Genomic DNA, 24,127 nt, shown 5'->3' on the forward strand with positions numbered 1-24,127 from the left:
AGTTTTATTTTTACATTATAGTATACCTCAGACAACAACTATTAACTAAATTAAAATTTAAGGGTAAATGAATAGTTGTATGTAACATTTTATTATTTTGAAAAAAGTTTCCTATTATTTTTATTGTTGGTGTAGTATCTTTTTTTTTTACTAAAGAAAAATTGATCTCTAAATTAGTTATTTTAGTATAAGTAGTTGGGTTGTATGTTTTTATTTAAATTATGAGATTTTACTATGCTTCAAACAATCCAAACACATTTATAAAATATTACAAACTATTATTTTGTTTTTTTTCTGTACTAATTAACTTAATAATGTTATTTAGAAGTACTTAATGAAATACGCATTCAAAGTATAAATAAAATTATATACATATTTAGTTTAAAATCTTGATTGATTGTTGATTAAAAAACTTTGTAGACAAACACTCGGGCTCAAAAGTAAAGTATCAGTTTTTAAATAGTAATTATTTTACCACGATACAATGTGTAATATACTTATATATTATATGAAACAGCACTAATGGTAAGAGTATAGAAGGCATGGTAACTTTCTATTGTACCTTGTCAGTTGTAAGTATTATAATATTTCCATTCTAGTCTAATACTACTAATTTATTATTTATACCGCTATTAATATATCACAGCAGTAACTGAGCAATTAATTTTAAATGTCATGTATTCACTTAAACATGTTAGCATAATTTAATATATAAGCACTGAAGTTAATACATCATCACGATGGACTTATTTTTACTTTATTTATGGGATGAAGATGATTATGTACAATATGTAGATAATTGATCTTAACAAAGTGCAATTATTGGATGTTGAAATGGGATTAATCTAATCGGTAGAACTATATTATTATATAATACAGAATTTATAAATAGTTGGTTTATTATTGTTTATATTATATTATAAAATATTTATAACGCAAAAGTAAAAAGTTACTTGATTATAGCAATGAAAGTAATTTGGATAATTTTTTTATTTTATCAAATGTTTTAATTATTGCAACTTATAATAAGTATAAACAGTGTTTATTTTATACTAAATAATGCATAGGTTAATGCATATAGAGTTCATCTGTATACTATCTATCTGTGAATTGTGTATTGTTTGGTATAACATTTCATTATTTTGAATTTTGTAACGTTTTTTTTTATTGAATCTCATTTTGGCAACTATCATAAAACCAGTTTTACATGGTATAGTAGGTACACACAATTTTCAACTGCAATAAAATATATTTTATTTTGTCAAAAATTTAGTCAACATCATTGCGTTGTGAGCAATCAATAAATCATCAACAGTGACAAAATGTTTAGTCAGAATAATAAAATTAAATCGAAAAAATGTTCTATTGCTTTATTTTGAAATTCGTTTAGGCAAAAAATACATATAATAACATTCTTTCAATAGAAAATACTTTTTGGTAGTCTGCGATTCAAACCCGCTGAACAATAAAATACATACTATCTTCCTTGAAAAATATTGTACCTACAATACGTCCTACCTACTTCATCGCCAATTTATCAAACAGAATCCATTAGTCAGCACACAGTTTCTTTTTATTTATGATTTGTTAAGCTTTTTAAACTCCTTTGACTTCATCTATAAAGCCGCTCCACCTATTTATTTTAAGAAAATTATTACTTTTTTCTCGAGATTTTATTCAGACGTAGATAGGCACTTTCTCAGAATATATACGGCTGTGGAATGATATTACCAATATCTTTATAAATGTCAATTTTTGATATTCTAAAAATAGTTTTTCAGGAATATTTACATATTATTATGTAATATATTATATAATTAATAATATTAATTTTATGATAATATGATCACAGCCTTGCTTTTTAGTTTTATTATTACAATAATATGATCGGTGCATTATGATAATGAGATCAATAAAAAAAAATTTTCTTACAAGATTGCTATTTGTTACGAAAAATAATAAACGGAAATATCACCCTCTTCTACATAAAAATACACCACAAAACGTACCCGAATCAAAATAAATTCTCAAAAATATAGCTAGTGATTTGACATGTGTGATTTTGTGTTTACCTGTATTTTGGGCACAGTTTACGATCGCCGCAGAATTCAGTATACCAAAAAATAGGAATCTTAGAAGTAGGACTGCAGTACTGCACAGTGCACACCCTTACGTATTGTCTCCGACTCTCCGTTTAGGTACCTACCTATATTATGAATTATGATAAATACATTTATACATAATATAGAATATTCAACACATATCTAGTGTAGTAGTTCCCTCCTCACTGCGTGTGTTACTGACTACTGTGTTATTATAACTTAACTTATTATTAAAATAGCGGCCCGTGAAACTCGGTGTAAGTGAACACCCTAGGACGGAAACGTCGGAAACACGACTTGGGAGAAATTCTAGTAGGTAACCACAAATTTAGTTTTGTGTTAATAGGTGGGTGTTTGCGAAGTTGGTTCCACTGATGTGATGGCTCTATTACTTTGGCGGTCATCTTGTTTTGAACGTGAAAAAGTTGAATTTGAGTGTCTTGTCGTTGATAATCGACCAGTTAAAATCGATAGGTACCTGACAATGCAATCCGCCTGCGGCGAGTTGTCGTACCTCCACGCCAAAATGTTGGTGCTATTTTGTATTTTGTACTTGAAAAGTTGAAGTCGAATCTTCAATTCATTTGATTTGGGTGGTTAGCAGTCGATCATCAACCAGTGTAATTTAATTTACACTGCAAAAATAAACCAATCAGGTAAGCGATCTGACTTATTATCTATATATATATCCTCACGTCAATAGTCGTAAAAAAGTTAAAGTAAAACCACATGTTTAAATATTAATTATTCAATAATCAATGGTGAAAATTAATTTAAACGATACCTATACTAAACCTTACAGGTAGGCAATCTGACTACGTCGGATCGCGTACAATGTGAGCGCATAAGTGAAAAATTATATGTATTATGAAGTATATAACGTGATGTTATTTAATTATTATTAAATTATATAACATTTATTAAGTAAAAGGCGTATCAATGTGCATTTAAATATTATTATATCCACAGTAAAGAAACATTATTCTGTCATATATAGTACCTATATAATGAATATACATATTTACTGTCTTTAATAATTAGGTTAAGCAATGCAACTTGCAAGTGATACCTAAGTATATATTTTTTTAACCGCCGAACAATGCATAATTTTCCAGTGGTGTTTGCATCAAATTAAATTAAAGTTTCTTGAAGATGTTATTGTAATGTTATAACATTATCGTGTAATAGTATATTGGTTTATTACTATATATTTGTAATATCTGAAATGTTTAACTCAAATATATACGAATGTATAAAACATTATAATGATACATATAATAGTGGTATATTAGTAGTAGTAGTATAGTAGATTGGTATAAAGCAATATAATTATCTAATCGATGTATAGTGTAAAATATCTTTTATGTTGGTTAGGTCAAATCGTTGATCTATATATATTTAATAGGTTGTATTATCGAGGGGGTTTCCGGACGTTTGTCACATGAAAGCTTTGATTATCACAAGATCTCTATAACTTCCAATCGATAATAGTGGGGAAATGAATTGCGAACATCGGTTCACGGGTTGCCGTATATTTCATTTTAGTTCCGGACACCTCTATAAGTACCTCTATAATAATGTGTTATGATTGTTGAACTACGGCCTCGTGTTTTTAATATTTTCATTTGGTGAGAGGATATTTTTTAATTTTATGCAATGCACATATTTACTAAAAATATTACATTATATGATTTTCGATGTTGAGTGGGACGATTAGGTATATTATTATTTATTTATTTATTTATTTTGTATCTTATTCATACTGAATATCTAATGTAATGTAATAAATTAGAAATGTATACCTATGGCCATAAACTTTTTTTATTTTTTAAGACTAATAAATTCATATTCTTTTTTGCTTAGGCTGAATCACTTTTTGACGATTATATATATTATTTTTACTAAGTATGAAAGCTAAATCATTAATGATAAAAATCATGTAATTTTATTCATTAAAATATGTACAACATACAAGATACAGTAAATATTAGCCTTATTTCTATTTAAGTTAGGAATAGTAACATTTTAGTCTAAAAGGGAATCGATTTTTTTTAAGTTCATCAAAAAGTGATTCGGCTTAAAAAAATAATACGAATTTATTAGTTTTAAAAGTTTGTGCTTATATACATTTCTAATTGATTACATTACATTAGAGGTTGATAGTCATGTCCGTAAAAATAAACGTAAACGTGAAAATCCACAAATCATAATTAATAATTTGAAATTTAGTAATTAGTAAAGCGTACAAAGGTAAAAATAATGTGCGTTAGAGATGAGGACGCTATACCCGCATGTGTTGTCTCTGTCTTATACACGCGTAACATAGTTAAAAACTGTTTTGCGCGGGACAACTTTACTCCCTCGATGTTTATATCAAAATTACCAAAATTTTAAATCGCATTGAGAAAAACTTTACCTGTGTTGTAGCGTTTTAATTTTTTTGATAGTGGTAACCAATAATTTTTAATAATTAAATGAAAAAACCTAAAGTTCTCAAACCGATAACTTTAATTGCATTCATGTTATCAAAAAAAATTAAAACGCTACGACAAAGTTAAAGTTCTTTCCAATGGGATTTATAATTTTGGTTGTTTTGATTAAAATATCGAGGGAGTAATGTTGTCCTGAGAAAAACAGTTTTTAACTATGTTAGGCGTGTATAAGACAGAGACAACACATGCAGGTATAGCGTCCTCTTAATAAATTATGTATCTAACTATCTAAGGCAAAAGTATTCAAAAAAACAATTTTTGGTATTGAAGTATTTTTTAATAATTTAAATAATAATATCTTAATAATATCTATTATTATTTATTGTACTTATATAATAACTTGAAAAAAATTAGGTATAAGTACCTAATTATTTAAATAGTTATAGCCTGTATGATGTAGGTATACAGTAATTATTTAACTGTATAGTGTGTACATAGTTACTAAAAAATATAATATTATTAAATCTTTACATATTGATTCCCTGCAAACTTTAAAATTCTTTAATGTATAACTGGTGGAAAAAGGAATGAAGTTTTTTCTAGTTTGACGGAAACTGGTAACACCCGCAGACAGAGACTCCTGAAGTGAAGTAGCTTTTTTATTGTAGTGTGAAAGGGGGAGGATGTGAACAATGCGAATAACGTTTTAAACCAAATAATATATGGAAGTCGGAGGGCGGGGTAACGTATAAATAGTGCCTATAAGTAATAACTATGTCACCTCGATCATAATATAAATTTTGGCGCCATGGTATAGGTACTTAAAATTCACCGGGTAAACGCGATATTTATCATGTCGTCATCCTCGGCCTAACTAATGAAGATTGACTAATAAAGAATATCCATTGCTCCAAAAAAACAGAAAAACCTCATGATAATCTTGCGATACGTCAGCGTCAGATAATAATAACCTGCGTAGGAGTGTGGATATTGTATTATTGTAACTGTTTTACGGAATAATATTTTTAACATAATAATATAAAATACGTAACGTGTGATCGAAATCGACATAATTTATTTGCGAGTTGAATTATTAAAGTCGTATATAATATAAGTGCCTATAGGTATATAGTATAAAAATAATATAGTTCTAATGATGGGTTTACATCAAATTAGCATACCTACATAATTTACATACCTATCTATAATAATAAATTATATAAAAATTGTTACAATATAATATTAGTAATATAAAATGTTAATACCTAGAATCTTGATTAATATAATTTACGAAAACGTTTAATTATATACGCCCTAATATAGTTGCTCGAAACTATAGTTTTAAAATTTAATGGTATAAGTCGTTTAAGATGTGCTTGTCAACGTCAAGTTTAAAGCAACAATAACCATACAACTACCATACTGGCTCGAAGTGAGACGAGTCACAAGTGTCACAATCCTCTTATAATTAGGTATGCAGTATATTATTATATTGACATATTATTTTTATTATTTTAATCACCAACAGTATTAAATTTGCAATAAAGTAAACTGCAGATATGCATATTAATTATCACTTTTCAATTTTTATAACGGTTTCCCAGGGAGCATTACCAGCAAAAGGGGCATTTGCCCCGGGCGGAAGTTTTATGGGGGTGGTACATTTTTTGGTTGGTCAAATATTATACAAGAGTTTGTGAACAATAAAAAAATATATATTTTTATTACTGTTATTCGATATTAATTATTAATTATTTATAACAAATGTTGTTATTTAAATTGTTTTATATATATTTATGTATAGGTAATATATTAATATTATTTTCTTACTTATAAGATATAATACATTTAGTACGATCAATCAATGCTTAATATAATATACTCCATAAATAACTAAAAAATATAGGAGTTACTTACTATTTATTAGTTAATTAAAATTTAAATATAAAGATTTTATCACAATAATAATATTTATGAGAAACTGTTTTTGATTTTCAATTCTTAACTATAAAAAAGCGGGTAAATGCGTGTCGCTTCGCTTTACAGTAGGTTACAAGTGGGTCACTGTAATGACTGTAATGGGTTGTAACTGGTATGCCATTTGAATTCAATAATATAAAATCATTACCTATATTATACGAAAAATATATTAGAACAGCTTTAAATTTTTAAGCTTTCTTTGTTACACAATAAAAAAAAGTTTTATTAACATTTATAATTTGTGTCTTGGTCATATTTCAATAATGTTATTGGTTTAATTGGCTTAATTCATAAACAGTCAGACTATCTGATATTTTCTATCATAAATATAAGGGGTTTATATAGGCAAGATCTACATAGATAATTGGTTTTTTTAAATATAAAATATTGGCTGATTCTTCTATGATTCATTTTATTTTATATATTGCGAATGTCGATATTTACGTTTTATATAATAAGATTTTATCATACTGTAGACCTCAAATAGTGAATGCATTATGTATTTTATTACATTGTCATACAGTTTTGAAGGGGTTTTTTTATAGATAACCCTAGCGCACATTCAATATTTTTTTAGATTTCCTATTTTCCTCGCCAACCATTCCATATATAAAATTTATCTACTCGTTCATAATTGTTTAACTGTTTAAATTCCGATATTTGTTTATAGATTTTCGTCTAAAAATTAAATTTTTAAATTTTTATTATTATGTTTTCTAACTGTAATTATTACACTAGGAGTACTATGACTATTTAAATTCAAATTTCATATGTAAAAACAAAAACATGGAAATGGTAACTTCTTGGTTTACATTCCTATAAATAATTATTTTGTATTCAAACTTTGATTACCAACTTACGATTTATCATTTATCAGTGCCGTGCTAACTATCAGTGGTGCCCAAGAGCAATCATATTTGGCTCCCCTAATCATAGGCAGACATGGGGGGGCTTTATGGGCTTTTTTGCCACCCTTTAAAGTATTGCTACTATAGTCGTCTTGGGGAAATTTCTCTAATTGTTTTAATTTAATTTAATTATGTATAACTGTGATAATGTATATATGTATAATTATGATAAGAAATAACTTATCGTAGAATCGATTAATGATTGAATTAAATGAATTTGTCGGTTACGCTCACAAACAAATGGACATGTTGCATTATAATTCTTATGATAAAATTATTCACTGAACAGTCTAAAAATCAGTTCATTTAATTGAATTCCTGAATCAGTTCACCAAAATAAACATGTCCCATTTCTACTACACAACAATGTAAATGTTGTTACCATTTAAATAATAATTAATACGTGCAGGGAATTAACTGTATACGTAAATATTACAAATTATGAACAACAATGGGGGGAAGTTAAACCAATCTATAAACAATACACAAGTAATGTGTACCTCTATAAAAAATTAAAAAATAACATCGAAAATCATTGTGGAGACTTTTTACCTTTCTCATTAAAATTATTCAATGATATTAAAACAAAATAGATCTAGTCTATACAATATACATCTATAGGTTTTAAATCAAAGAAATTCGTTAAAACGCGTTATCGATAGTATATAGGCAAAACAGCACGGCTTTTATTTTGGGCCCTGTAACGTAAAATGTATAAATACATTTAATACAATTATTAACCGTTTCTCGGGGAATAATGATAATCAATTTAAACTTATTGACGAGAAAATATCAAAGTTATTACATTAAACCAAGAACAGGATGATATTGAAATCAAAAGAGTAGAACTAACAATGGTAGATCTCAAAAATAGTACTATTAATCAGTACATGAAAAACTATCTTTTAATACATTATAATTTTACTTATCTAGTACTCTCTAAATATATAATATATTATGAAATAAACATTTTTTTAGAAACAATATAAATGGCCAAATTGGGACAAATACGCACCTGAGTTTACTATCGCCTAATTACCTTTTAGAGAAACTAAGCGATATTAAAATATTATTATACCTACAGGTACGGAATTATACCTGAAATCGAACTTGAAATGACGAAAGCTTATGAATTACTTAGACTTTCAGATTTGACAGTATATCAAAATGAATTAACTTTGTATATTTGTATCATTATTTAATACCGAAACCTGTGATGTGTAAATTGTTTTTTTCATAAAACCTAGCTATAACTTTTTATCGATAGGCATGATAAAATAATTGTATTCGACTATTGACCGATTGGCGATTGCATTGCTCAGCATGTAAAATAGCTCACAATTTTTTTTACAACAATATTATTTCACTTGAGAAACTAATATTAAGACAAAGTTAACCTTGATTCGTTAAGACTTTAAAAGTTGTTCATTAACATGATCTTAAGTTTTTTTTTTTTTTTTGATGAATTTCTTGAAATTGGATTTATAAAAGTTTTTGGAGAATTAAAATCATAATCCTAGTTATTGCAATATTAGTAAATGCATTGATATGTTGGTGCAGGTTTTGATTTAAAAGATTTTACAAGTTTGGTTATTAAAAAATTCATGATGACTTATTTTATTGAAATTTAAAAGTAATTGACATTAGATTTTATATAATTTTTAATAATTTTAGATTCTGAACGAAGTGATGAATGTATTGATTTTACAATGATGTGTGTTTTTTTTTAAATTTATTTTTTTTTTTGTGTCTGTCATCATTTTTTGGAGTAGTAATAATGCTTCGATTTTAGACTTCAGCCCCTCTTTGAAAAGGAAAATTCATCTAGTTGGTACTTTTTTTTTTTTTTTGGGGGGGGGGGGGTTCAATAGTTTTCAAAAGCGTCGGGAAAAACCCTGAAAAAAATTACGGAAAAACGGGAATTTTTACGCACAACCACTTTTTGACAAAATCGATTTTTTGATTTTGCTGTAACTCAAAAACGAATCATTGTAAATACTTGAAATTTTAACCAAATGTTTATATTATGGTTATCTATTTGCGATTAAATTTTGACCTTTTTTAAGCTACATATAGACAATTGAAATTTTCGAAATTTTCAAGTTTTTTTTCTTAAAATACTGATAAAAAAAATTTGGCTATCCAAAATTTAATACAAGGTTTATTATAAGTTGTATTTATCGTAGTAAAAAAAATCAAAAATCGTTAGTCACAATTTTTGTTTATAAGCATTTAAAGTTAAAATGTTTATAAAATATATCAAAATCACGAAAATTTGCAAAGAATTTTGAAGTTGAAAATTCATAAAATGTTTGTGATTTATACTTAAGATTCAAAAATCCAATACAAGGTTATCCATAAATTTTCCTTTAAGTAATTGTAAAAAAAAATTCCAACGTCAATATAGAAAACATTTTATGAGCTTATGAAATTTTATTTTTTACGAAATCGCGTAAAATAACGATATATTACCTACAATTTAATTATAAGTAATAATAATATAATATATCCAACTAATTATCATTGACTGACAAATCATCTCCGTTCAGAATCGTTTTTCGTATACAATTATACCCGTCATTGCATTCAAATTTAACACATCCACACGACCAGTGACCTACTCTATTCTCCATCTCTACTATACAACAGAGCGATACCCACTTGCCCACTTTTTTTTTAATGATATTTTTCAAACATTTTTTATGTTTTAAAATAGGTAAATATTAAAAAAAAAATTATATACTTTTTATCATTGTATAAATTTTGTTCTCTAGATTCTTGGAAACTGGAGATTCGTATCATCCGTTTTCGTTATGGTCATTCGACTGTTCAAGGAATTGTTATCGAAGTATCAATTCAATTATTTTAAAACTAAAATAAGAATACATAAAAAGTTTTCAATAAAAGAAGTTTTGAAGCGAATAGCAAATTAGTTCTCTGAAATTTAGAATTTTCCCTATTGCATTGGTGCTGTGGCCGAAATGCACGTAGTTATATTGAAGCCCTTCTAATACACCTGGCTTATTATACATAAATAATTACAAAAACACGTTTTTAATTGTTCTTCTAGTCTATGTTAGTCGACGTTATGATGAGTCTCAAGTAATATATTATATTTTCGTTTGTTTCGTTGCAAGAAAACTTTTGAGGAACCTTGTATAGGTTCCTGACCAAGGAATTGAAAAATGTTATCAAGATATATCGAAAATAAACTAAAATTACTGTTGTATCTATATGAACACACTATTTTTCACATAAAAATAACGGAAAATTTCCATCATTCCCCTAACAAAACGAATATAGAGGATTACATGCATTTGGTTGGATATGTTTAGACATATATATACAATATTATTATTGTATATCCTTTTTGTCATCATAAAGATCGTTATGAGTTATGAAACGTGATATCTAGTACATAAACTTTTAACTTGACTTTAAAAATTAAATTTTACTTAAAACTAACCATCAGTAGCGTAGCCAGAGGCTAACCACAGTCCATAGACTAAATTGTTTTATATAGTCTGTATGTATTCACATAATTCCAGCCAGCAGTATATTAAATCATTGTATAGAGAAGTGGATATATTCATAGCTAAATTTATTTGCAATAGTCATACTTCTCGTACTATTATCAGACGTTTCTACAACTGTTTTTAAATTTTTTCGCATTTGCATATAAAATGTATTTACTTAATGTGTATTAAGTATGAACTTATTAAGAGGACGCCAGCGTAGTATTTGTTATCTCTCTCTAACTCATGCGCAACATAGAAAATTTTACGTTCAAAAAATGAATATAACCATATTAATTTCTCAAATTAAAGTGAAAAGACTTATTATAGAATTTAAAGTTAAGAACATTATCTAAGGCATCTCACAAGCGTTTTATTATATTTTTATTTAAAGCGAGTTATGAGTATTATAAAATTGTAAATTGTTTATACATCTTGAAAAACTCACAACTCGCTTTAAAATAAAAATATAACAAAACGCTCATGAGATATGCCTTAGATAATGTTCTTAACTTTAAATTCTATAATAAGTCATTCCACTCTAATTTGAGAAATTAATATGGTTATATTAATTTTTGTGAACGTAAAATTTGCTATGTTGCGCGTGAGTTAGAGAGAGATAACAAATACTACGCCGGCATCCTCTTAAATTCGAGTAAAACGTTGATGATAAAATAGTGTGATTTTTTTTTCCGAAATAGTCTCTAAACCTAAAGTAAGTTCAATGTTAATCATTTTTAAAATTTAATGCATAATTTAGATATACCTACATTTAAAAATGGGTAGGTCGTACTTAGGAAATCACTATTTATACGTATTATTATAAGTTGGGATTAGAGACGTATTTTGGAATGGGGGTTGATAGTGTATATGAAATTGTTTAAATAAGGTTATTTTTTCTTTTATTATTTGTTAAAAAAAAGGAATTTGCACCTGCACGAACTTATATAAAAATATATTATAAGACATACTAAAAAATATAGGCATTTTCGCATACAATGATATATTTAGCTTTGAATTAAAATTTAACAGATTCATAAATTACTTAATGAAATCTACTCGACATTTATAATACCTATACCTACAGTAGTATTGAATTTTTGATTTGCGAATTGTAGTTAGTACTTGAAGACGTTAGCTGTTAACACTGCGCTACGAATTCAAAATCAACAGTTTCCGTATAACGGCTCGTCATTTATATATATATATATATATATATATATTGTTCTGCTATAAAATAAGTAATTATTAATAATAATACATACATATATTATATATTTCATTAATTTCCACACTTTATATTATTATGAACTAATATTAGCGTCTTTGATTTTATCAGCGCAAGTATTGATAATACATAAAAAATTGTACGTCAAATAATATAGGTAATGCGCAGCTAGTAGATATGCCAACCTGCGGGTTGCGGTAACTGCCCCAAATGACTCTGCTCTGGAGTTATGTAGATATATCGGTGTTTCTTGGCTCGTGTGAAAATCGCGTTGGGTTCGCATTGTTGTTGTTGTTGATGTAGGTATACACTATACCATCTACCATCCATATCACAAAAACAAACTACGTGGTTCCAAGTTTACGAGGTACGAAATTACAGCTGCATAGTTTCTTTGTTAGTAAAATACATGCTGAACATCCTTTGAAATTGTTTTTGTGTATACATTATTTAAAAGTCAGCTACCAATCACCGTGTTGTCATACGCCGTTGTTTATCTTATTCGTAAATTACAAAAATACCTACGTCAATCTCCGAAATACATTTTTTATCTTATTATTTATATAATCTAATATTCTAATATTAATTTTACAATTAATATTTATAATATTACAGTTATTTTTGATTTTATTGAAAATTATATTTATTTTAATAAGCTTATTAAGTAATTACATTAATATAGGGTAGTTTATCATAATAATATAATAAACATAGGTGGTCGCATATTTTTATCATCACGGCATCACGTGTGCAGCATTGCATGCAACACGTAGGTAGTTACCTAGTTTATATGGAGGGGCAAAATTAAAATTTCTCTGCAACGTAAAAAAGGATTTATAATGTTTATTAAAAAAATTCCTTCTTTTACATATTTTTTTTATATTAGGATGGTCTATCATGGGCGGTCGGACTATCCTTGTCTTTTACATACAACATATATACATAAAAAAATCATTCCTCCGCATTAATTAATGTTAATAAAACAAAACGAAAAAGCCGGAGTATATATATATAACATCAAATAAATGGTTGAAGCTTTCATTTTTTTTAAATTTATTAAAAAACAAATAAAATATGATCATTTGAGTTAAATAATTAAATTTAAATTACTCTTGACTTATAAATAAATTGAAAAACACAGAAATATGTTTAAGTTCAAATTAACTCTGAATAAATAGCTTTATAACATTTTACCAATTATCAAAACAACATTCATTGTAATATCAATTATCAGTCATATTAGTTTAATTAATAGTTTAATGATATTACCTATTTATTTTGACGTTATTAAGTTATAACTTATAATTTACAATATACATAGAGACCATTCTGCCGAAAAAAGAGAGAGAGAGAGAGAGACAGTAAAATATATAATGTTTAAGTCTAAAATAGTAGAAAATTACAGGTATTATTTATTTTTAACTTTTTGTGTTTAACCTTTAAGATACATAAAACAAGAACAATGAACAAATAATTATACGTACAATCAGTATTTTAGTTATAAGTTATAACAAAAATACCTGCCTAGCTTGTATTTTAAGCATTCGTCGATAATTTTTTAGAATTCATAATAATAATAATATATTGGTAGGTTGTTATTAGTATAAGTATTTTTTTAGTAGTTATATATATTACTTTTTCTCGTTTCACGTATTAACAATAGATGAAATATCAGATGTTTTCTTACAGATTGTTTATAATCTATATATTAGTTTATAAAATAGCTATATATATATAATATTCATTTAATAATATCTATTTCTTTAATGTATTAGAAAATATACTATTTACGTGTATATTAAGTTCATTGTCTCGAAAAGTTTTAATAATTTTATCGTTAAATTTTTTTCGAAATAATTAGTGTAGACACTCAAATGAATCACCTTGTACACTTACTCGTATCTGTGGCTGGTGTATTATTTGTAAAAATGATTTATATGAACATGCATTGAAAAACTCAGAATGCGTAACAAATAAAATATATATTTTTTTGTTTATTTAAGCAAGGGTTTATTCATTAGTGATTGTTTAATAGATAAACGCCTTTCGCAACATAGGTATAGGTTTTTATTTATCAACAATTTTTTCTATAAAAATAGATTATTAGTTAAACAAAAAATAAATATATTTATTTTAATTAGAATACCAGATACCATATATTGATTTAATAAAGGTATCGTATAAAAGGAGCAAAGTTCATATAATGATTCATCTCCGATGATAAATCATAGATGAACATCCGAACATCTATAATAGGTAATAACTAATAAAGTTTTGTACAGGCCCCCTCCAACATCCAAAATACTGAATCCTGGCTATTGTAGTGCTAACTAATAATATACCTAGATACCTACTATAAATATAGATTAGGGTTTATGTTCTAAACACATTTAATAATCATATCGGTTAAACGTCATTGTCATTGACGATAAAATATTATGCGTTACAAGGCGTATTACAACTACAAGTTAGAACCTAAAAGAAATACAGGACTTAAGGTCACCAATACGAGTAATGTATTATATTTTGATAATATAATTTACAGATTACATAGGTACTCAATTATTTGGAAATTGAGTAAAAATAAATTAAACTGTAGCCGGTAAATCCATATTATTATAATATACCTACGTGCATAAATTTAAACGACGATTTTGATTTTATTTTTTATGGTTGAAAATTAATAATATATTAGGTAAATCGCTTATCAGAAATTAGTAATACTGATATGTAAGCAAGGTTTCAAAAAGTAAAAAAAAATCAAACCCGAGTATATGACGGGTATACCGTCATAATAAATATGTCATAATGTATAATAGGTACATTAATGCGTTTGTAGATTTCATTTTTTGATGTATTGGCGTTTCGCCGTGCAAGGTGAAATGACACGTAATTATCGACATGATTATCTACGAGAACGCGAGTTGAAATATTTCGGTTCCGAGTATTTATGTGAAACATTGTGCCGCTAAACCTGTGCGACTCACCGACTATTCTGCCACCAGATAAATTAGTATGCAATATGTGACAAACCGGTCGCCTCAGAGTATAATATAATGTCAGTAAATTTTTATTTCTATTTCTGCATCATTTCGTCGTAGATTAGATTATTAAAAAGTATAATATAATATGTATAAAGGATGACATATTTGAATGGTAGTTACTAATTTGGGCATTTAGCTATTTTTTAAAGTTATTTTTTGTATTATTGAAAAAATATATTTATATAAAGAAAGAAGTCAAGTATAGATAATAGCTTTGTTGTACGTAGTAGGTGCTAAATGTACCTCGTTATTGAGTAGGTCACTCAAATGACAATGTTAAATTTTACTTAAATTATAAAAAAGGATTCTGACTATTCTGAGCAGAGAATCAGAGAAACAATTATTGTTTGGTAATCATTATAACCACACAATTATTTTAATAGAAATATCAACGTTTTAACAAAATATGTTCGAATTTATTTTCTTAGATTATTTTGAGAGTAGGTGAGAGTTAGAATGCCTCCTAAGAAATATTTACTTTTGACCTACCATTTACCAAAGTACAAACTAGATCCAATTTGCTACCAGAAACTTTTATCGAAGTTGATGAACGGAGCATTTTTTCTACTAGAAAAAGTGTCTTCAGGCACACACAAAAAACACACGTCATTGTAAAATCAATAAATTCATCGCTTTGCTCAGAATCCAAAAATATTTAATTTCTCACTATTTTTCTTCATAGGCGAGTAAAGTTTTTTTCTATTGCAAAATTAAGAAATCAAATACTTTTGTAAATACACGTTTAAATTTGAAGTCATTAATACAATGATAATTGGGTGCTAATAGTAGTGTCCTTTCAAATATTTAGTCATTCAAACTTATAATAATATCTTTATTCAATAAATTTGAAAAGAGTCCTGGTAGTGAATTATAATTTCGTGTAGTTTCGACATTTAAAATCGTAGTGTATCCAAAATAGTGTGACTGCAGTAAAACTATACTGTCTTAGTGTCTTTACTTCCAAATATTTATGACTACGGGGTTAATAGTATCCTTTTTTCTGTTGATTATTAAAGTAATAGTTATAATAGTATAATTATCTTAACATTAATATTTACACTGTGTTTACAATATATTGAGTTATATATTTTGATTTTTATAAGATAGTAAATTATGGTTTTTTTGTAATTGATAATGCCATAATGGTATAATTATTACTATATATATATAGATTTCCCAGAGTGTTGAATTCATTTATGACTTGATGAAATTTATTGATAGTGTATAAAGATATTAATATAAACGTACTGATATATTTTTTTAAATTTTAGGAGTAGAAGTTTTTGTTTTTTAAATAAGTGTTTATATAAAGCGACATTTATTTATTTTATTCTAAGTAAAATAATACACCGACAAAAATCTGTGCCTACTAGCAATGATACACGTTTTCATACAATCTTTGTTTGGCATATAAAGTGTGATCAGATAATTTTTTTTAAAGTTAGGTAAAGTTCCTACGATAAATATTTTTTTAGTTACAATAAAATATAAAATATCTACCTAAAATTGTTATTTTCCGTTTAATTATTCTATTTCGTCAAAATTAGAACTTAGAGGCTCATTAATACTCTATGTTAAAATGTATTTTTAAATTTCAATGAGCCAAATGCATTGTCTGAGAAAATCTTTTTTTTAATTTCGATTTTGAACGATTATAAAATAATATGTCATTATTTTCGAAGTTTTTAAACATTTTTTCGTATTACAATAATTTTATATAATTTGCTTGAAACTGGTTTTGTATAAATATATATATATATATATATATATATATATATATATATATATATGTATATATGTTTTCGTTTTTCTCGGTTATTTTGAAAAGTAGATATTATGAGAATTGATTCTTAAAATAGTTGAAGATTGTAGCATTTTGATTACTCTAGACGCCAATGACCGACTCTAAATAGTAATAATAAAAACACATAGATATAATATTTTAAAACTAATACAATCACCTCTTTAGGATCTAGAACATGTTTTAATATATATATATGCTACATATTATAGACATTAGAAAGTCGATTTTTATACTTATTTTTTAAAACCTCACCGTGATTCAATTATAGTAGGCTTTTGGGGTTTGAAACTCAATTCGTATTGCTATGAAATATAAAATAATATAATATTATAGCATATATTATAGTAAATAATCAAACATTAAAGAAATAGGAAAAACGAATATTTTAAATACTTCAAACTATATAATGTAATAAAAACACAAAAATCAGCTTTGAAGTTATATGGATCACCTTGTATATTTAGTATACAATTTTAATATAATTGGATAAACATGTGTTTTAGTTAAAAGCAAGTGTAAACGTTATTTATTAAATTATAATTAAAACTTTATTATTTATAATTTTTAATACTAATGGATTTTATTCATCTGGAGGATAACGGATATTAATACTTTAAACTCGGATACTATTAATTTTGTATCATAAATGCATCAGAATACCGTAATGAGAATAAGATAGAAATTATAAAAAATGTTTAAAATCGATCGTAGATTAATATAAATAAAGTAGGTAATGCTTTAATATGATGTATAGTAAAAAGTGTATATATTTTTTATAATTCATACATAATTTAAAATAAGATATTATTTATTCTTAATATTATAAACAGTATAATAATTCAAATAAGATGGACAGCAAAAATAGATTTTCAAATTTTTTTTTCAAGTTATTTGATTGGCCAATCTAAATTTTTAAGAATTAAAAATTGAAAACATAATTTATTTTAAGTAATGGTTTTAAAATTGTTCAAAACAATAATTAAATATTAAAACGCTAATACAAATACCAATAACAAAGTAGGTAAGCAGAATAACAACAGGTTGTTTCAAATATCGTTAGAGGTAATTTAATTTTGGGTGTTTGTTATACATTTATAGTACTTTTAGTATAAGTCGTAGCTTCCATGTGATATTTTTTAAAGATTCGATGTTTAAATACATACAAAACTATGATAAAGTTAAATATTTTCTCAAAAGTTACAGTGAAGTAAATTGAAATTATTATAATTTGAAATAAGGAAAATTAAATATAAATTGAAATAAGGGGATTTTAAGATGATTTTGTTATCACCGGGTGAATAAATACAACTTGTGTTTTCGTTCCCACAAACATTAAACGCATTAAATTTATACGAATAATTAATAATAGATGTATGCATACGTATCGACGAAACAAACATAGTTTGATACGAAACATTAATAAGTAATGCTTTTTATTATATTCTCAGATAAGTTTTGACTGGGGAATTGGTTAATATAGCACTGATTCCGATTGATAATAAAATAAAAATCAGCTTAGCATTCACGGGGAGCAATCTGAATGGTGTATATTTATGCAGCAGAAGTGCAGAAGACTATATTATAAGGAAACAAATCAAGCGTATCTGCAGAATAATATTATAATAATATAATGTAGATATATTATAGGTATATACTATAATGTAAGTTATTGTAGCTTACTGCAGTATATATACATATACAATAACACTGTAATACTGTATTATACCACAACTTATATTCTGTGATATATAGGCCGTATAATAAATTCGAGAAGTGAAGTGATTGAGACCAGTGTAATATTATTGTAATGATTTGCAGGGCATTCCGAGATTATTAAAGTGAAAAAAAATGCAAGAATATCTATATAACATTATTTAAATATCGTTTTTTCCTTTGTCGAAATTCAATAAAAGATTCAATGGACATTTGTGTAAGATTAAAAAAAATTGTACATTGTAAAATAACGATGGGTAGGGGGGTTTAATCGATATGTTTGAATTGTGTTAATGCGATTAGATTTACTTTATATAATAATAATTTGCACACGTCTATGTGTTAATGTGTTATTCAACTATATAGGCATATACGTAGGTATCTGATGCAGTTAAACAACGCTAGCAATTCGCGTTTTTATCATAAGTTAACCGCAATCATTAGTAGGACGTATTAAACTGTTGTGTCGATGAATATTGTTGTTGTTGACCAATAAGAAAATCATATTGATTGTATTATATGCGAGAGTGTGTGTTACGGTTTAGTGTTTTTTTTCCGTTACAATTTTCGCAGTTATTTTTTACGTACTGTAGCGCACGATATAAACATCTGCAAGAAAGACGTTTTAAGTATTTAAAGTTTTAACAGTTAGTTAAAAATACCATAGTAAAACATCTATAGTTCTGACTATTGTGACTATAATAGTTTAGAAATATACAATATGTTATATTTACGTATTATATTGTATTAACTTATTGAAAATACGATTAATAAATAATAATAGTACAATATTATTCAATACATAGTAGGTATCATGGATTATAATTTTTAATGTGTCTATACTGCCTACTTAGTACTTATTCATTGAATATTTTTAACACGATTGAAAAAATTTATATAATAGTTAATGTGGAAGTTATGAATTCGTGAAAGTATAAATTGTTTAAAATTATGATAAAAATTATCATACACAGATATTACTCTAAACTTTATAGAAATAATTCTAAGTACAATAATGATTATAGCTATTCTTTATTTACTAATAATTTATATTGAAAGATATTATGCATTCTTATAGGAAATCTTGTAAGTTAACAATTCCAAAAGAAGTTTTCATTTTATGGTTTTAAAATTCAAAAATATTTTTAACATATTAATAATATATTCCAGAATATATATTTTATATTTAAATATTAAAATGGTACTTTCAAAAACCTTTTAAGAAAAAAAAACATAATATTATTGAAGAATAACATTATCCTGTTTTTTTTTTTATATAATTTATATTTTTTTTCTTTATAAAATCCTAGTTTGAAATCCATCGCACAAATCCATAATAGTTACTCGTTGGCTCTCAATGTAAATCCAATCCTGAAAAGTTCAAGCCTTATCTGCTTTTCCATTGAAAATTCTCAACCTTCAATTCTAAACTTTACATGTTTTATTATTGAAAAATATTTTCTATTACTTTAGAGTTTTAAAATATCAAACTCATAGTAAAAATGTAGAAATAGAATCATAAAACTAGAGTGAGGTCTGGTTTCGTTTAGGTCACATAAAATGAGTCTACTATTATATTAGTTCTCATAATATTATCGTTTAAAATTTGAAAGTATCGATAAATCGATTTATTCGAAAACCAATTAAAAGTATAACATAACTTAATTAAGTAACGCTTATAAGATGTTCTTAATGTTATAAAATATGAATGGTTATGTTTTTTTGTTTTTAATAGACAGTCTATTATATTAATAATATGATTTATGGCGTTCACAATGATGATAAAATCAGTACACTCAATGGTCAGATAATTAAACGTAATATAGATTCAGACAACTAGTGTTTACGTGATATGTTGATTGATCGAAGGTTACTATTTTTTGCACGATTGTATAAAACAGTTATACAAAATAATATTATTATAAATACGTTATATAATGTTATGAATATTATTAAAAAAATACCATCATATCATTAGAAAATTAATATATTACTTGATAAATCAATGTTTTGTGTCATAAATATAATAATAATTGTGACGACCTAGTAAATATTTATTAATTTAAAATAATTGCAATGGACCTACTGAATTAAGTTAGCATTATTCTCTACTCTTTAAAATAGTAAATTAATATGCGAGTAAATTTTTTAAACTAACTAAAACGTAATATTAATAATTTTAATAATTTTTTAACATAATATTATGTAAAAAATTAAAAATTTTAAAATTAAATTTAACAACATTATGGGAGATTTAAACCACATCTATTTGGATTTTGGAAACACATGAATCAAACGTAACTCATGGTAGGAAGCCGACAAGCTGGTACACAAAGCATGAATAATCAATGGCAAGTTGCGAGAATTCATAGGAAGTCAAGAAATTAATTATATTAAAAGTCTAGTGTGGTGTATAAAATGTATTTATTCGCAAGCATTCGACTTATTCTCTCGTTTACATTAACAATTATATAATATTGAGATAACATTTTATAATCAATATACTTATATAACACTACATCATGATTATAATTGGTGGTATTATATAAAAAGTATTAAATATATTTTCGTTTATGGTAACCATAATATATACCTATTTAATTTTGTTTGATTAAAATAATTCAATTTTTAGAATTTATGTTATTCAGTTATTGGACGTTCAAATTGTCTAGAGAAAATTAAAGCGACTTGTGCAGTATTTTTTTAGAGCTAGAGAATATCTATGTATTAACGATTTCATTAATGGTCAAATCAAAAAATTCAGCTATACCAAAAAAAAAATAATTGTATTTAAGAATTAGGACTGTAAACTTCTGGTCAAATCAAAAGAAACTTTTTAAACAAAATCTGAAGTTTTATACCTTTATTTATATATAAATATATATCTATACACCAACCAAATGATTCAATCCATTGTATCAAGCAGTTTTTTTTAAACTTTTAGACGAACCCAATCTATTATGTTGTAACTTTTTATTTGTTTAGCTGTTATTCCGAGTGTTCCGAGTATGCTTCTCCAGTACTTTATTTTATATGAAAATAAATTTTAATAAATGTCTAGCAAAAATTTCCTATTGTAATGGGAGAGATACGTATTTTGATGAACTATGAAATTTTAAATGTCATCTATAAATATAGAGTTATAAAACTGGGCGTATGAATCTTATATTTTAATTGTGGTTTATTGATTAAAAACTTATCTTTGAAAATGAACAAATGAATATATTGAATATATACTCACGGATTTCGTAAATCTATGATAAATATTTATCATTGTTCAACAGTTATTCTAAAACTTATCGAAGAATAGATAATTATCATTATTTTTTATAAATGCAGTCTATCAATCAGTAGATAAATATAATAAATATTTAAATATTTATTCAGCTATACAGGAATTAGTAATGTGTGTTTTATGTATACTATATATACATATTATTTGATTATATATTTACTTAATAGGAAACATATTGTAAAAATTAATGAAATGATAATCATAATGCATTGTTAACCATAACCAGAATAACTGAGTAGGTAATCTGATTATTTATCTTATCAACAAATATTAATAAAATAAAAAAAAAAATAATTTTTTCGTTAGTTTTTATTATTAAAAATTTAATGAAATTTTGCTAAATTCGAGGTACTTATTAATTTCTGATTGAAATATGATTAGGTATTTTGGATTAAAAAAAGTATATTTTAATATTTTTATTAGCATTTGGGTTCAAATGTTAACAAAATTGGTTAAAATCTGAATTGAAAGTATTTCATATATGAAATCTTAATTGTTAGAGTTAAGGATTGATGATGTATTAAAAAAATTCATAATCTACTTTTAAAAAAACCTTAAAATACATAAACACGATTTTTGTTTTGGACATTTCAAATTTAAATTTCGAGGAGTCAAATGTTTTGACGCCTAACTGTAAATACATATTTAGTTATCTGATTGTAATTTATAGTTACTATTATTTGTAGGAACTTGAAACTTTTAAATGCTAGTACGCTACGTATATTATTATTAATTATATATTATGAAGTACTTTTTCAAATATTTATTTAAAATTTTAAGATATTTAATTATTTATTATTATAAACACCTGTAGTGGTTAAGTACAGCATATGTAAATTTACAGTAATAAAACTTAACTATACATAAAATGGTAATTTATAAAGCATAGTATCATACAATAAATAAGTAAATAATATTAATAATAAATTAATAACAACAATTGAATTATATTATAACACACAATTAAGCAGGTTTTTTCAAAATTTTAAGGAAATTTGGCTTATCAAAATATGTAAATCTCATGTATGGAACAAATCAAAGTTTTTTAATTCGTTATATTCACTGGTAATATGATCTAAAAGATTATTATATTCATAAGAGGTACGATGATTTGGGATTGAGAACGAAGGACAGTATTGCGAATTACATTGAGGAACATTAAAATTTAAAGAATGTAAATAGAAAACCCGGATAAAATATAACGCATTTTTTTAACTTGTGCATAAAACAAATATCGATAGATTTGTATCTAGAATCAAGAGAATCTAAGTGAAGACTGATTTGGATTGTTGATAAAGAGATAGTTGCTGATGAATCTAAGTTAACGTGTAATTTTCTAATGTACGCTATTAAAGTATAAACCTTCTTTGAATATGTTCAAGGGATTCAATAACGCCAATTTTGAGGGAAATTTTTAGGGAAATTTTTATACCGAAAACACCTAATTTTTTAATAAGAACAGAGTGGCTTACAGAGTTGAAAGTCTCGTTGAAATTTGTGTAAATAAAATCTGTTTGTTTGCCGGACTTCATAGAGCGAATAAGAGTATTATGAAAATACAGCATTATGAAACTTATACCATGAACTCATTCATTCCCGTTAAGTATTATATATGTCAGTATTGATTAATAAGTTATTACAGTTAGTGATACTAAATCAAACAATAATAATAATAATAATAATTACTATATTTTAATATACTAGGTGATTTATTTTTGTAAACAATTAGTTCAACCAATCTTATTACCAACAATAAAAAAAACTACTAATAGCAGTATAAATAGATAATAATTTAATGTTCTTAAAAATATAAGCTGACAGCTTTTTTCACTCAGAATCGTTTTTCGTATGTAATTATTTATATTTGAATTACAATTCAACATATGCATTACAGTGCTATTCAACACCTACTCAAAATCCAATTCTAAGGTTAGATTTAGTTGTTGATAATTTTACATTTAATTAATTAAATTAATTAATTGGTCTTAGGCTTATTCCACTACTCTTAAGTCTGGGAATCGAGATTGTGTAGTAGGCTCCTACTTACTGTAATTATTAAAATAATACGTGTAAAAATTTTAATCGTTGATATTTCCAGTACCCGCT

General features: G+C 25.6%; 1 protein-coding gene across 1 annotated transcript in view; it reads left to right on the forward strand.

Annotated features, from left to right (window-relative positions):
* Window positions 1–2,582: 2,582 nt before the first annotated feature.
* LOC132931705 (potassium voltage-gated channel subfamily H member 8) overlaps window positions 2,583–24,127 on the forward strand; it is a 191,394-nt gene continuing 169,849 nt past the window's right edge. The window contains exon 1 of the mRNA XM_060997648.1: window positions 2,583–2,758. The gene's annotated coding sequence lies outside the window, so the exon portion shown is untranslated. The remainder of the gene's footprint in view (window positions 2,759–24,127) is intronic.

Source organism: Rhopalosiphum padi, chromosome 1 (assembly GCF_020882245.1).
Source record: "Rhopalosiphum padi isolate XX-2018 chromosome 1, ASM2088224v1, whole genome shotgun sequence".
NCBI classification, from domain to species: Eukaryota; Metazoa; Arthropoda; class Insecta; order Hemiptera; family Aphididae; genus Rhopalosiphum; species Rhopalosiphum padi.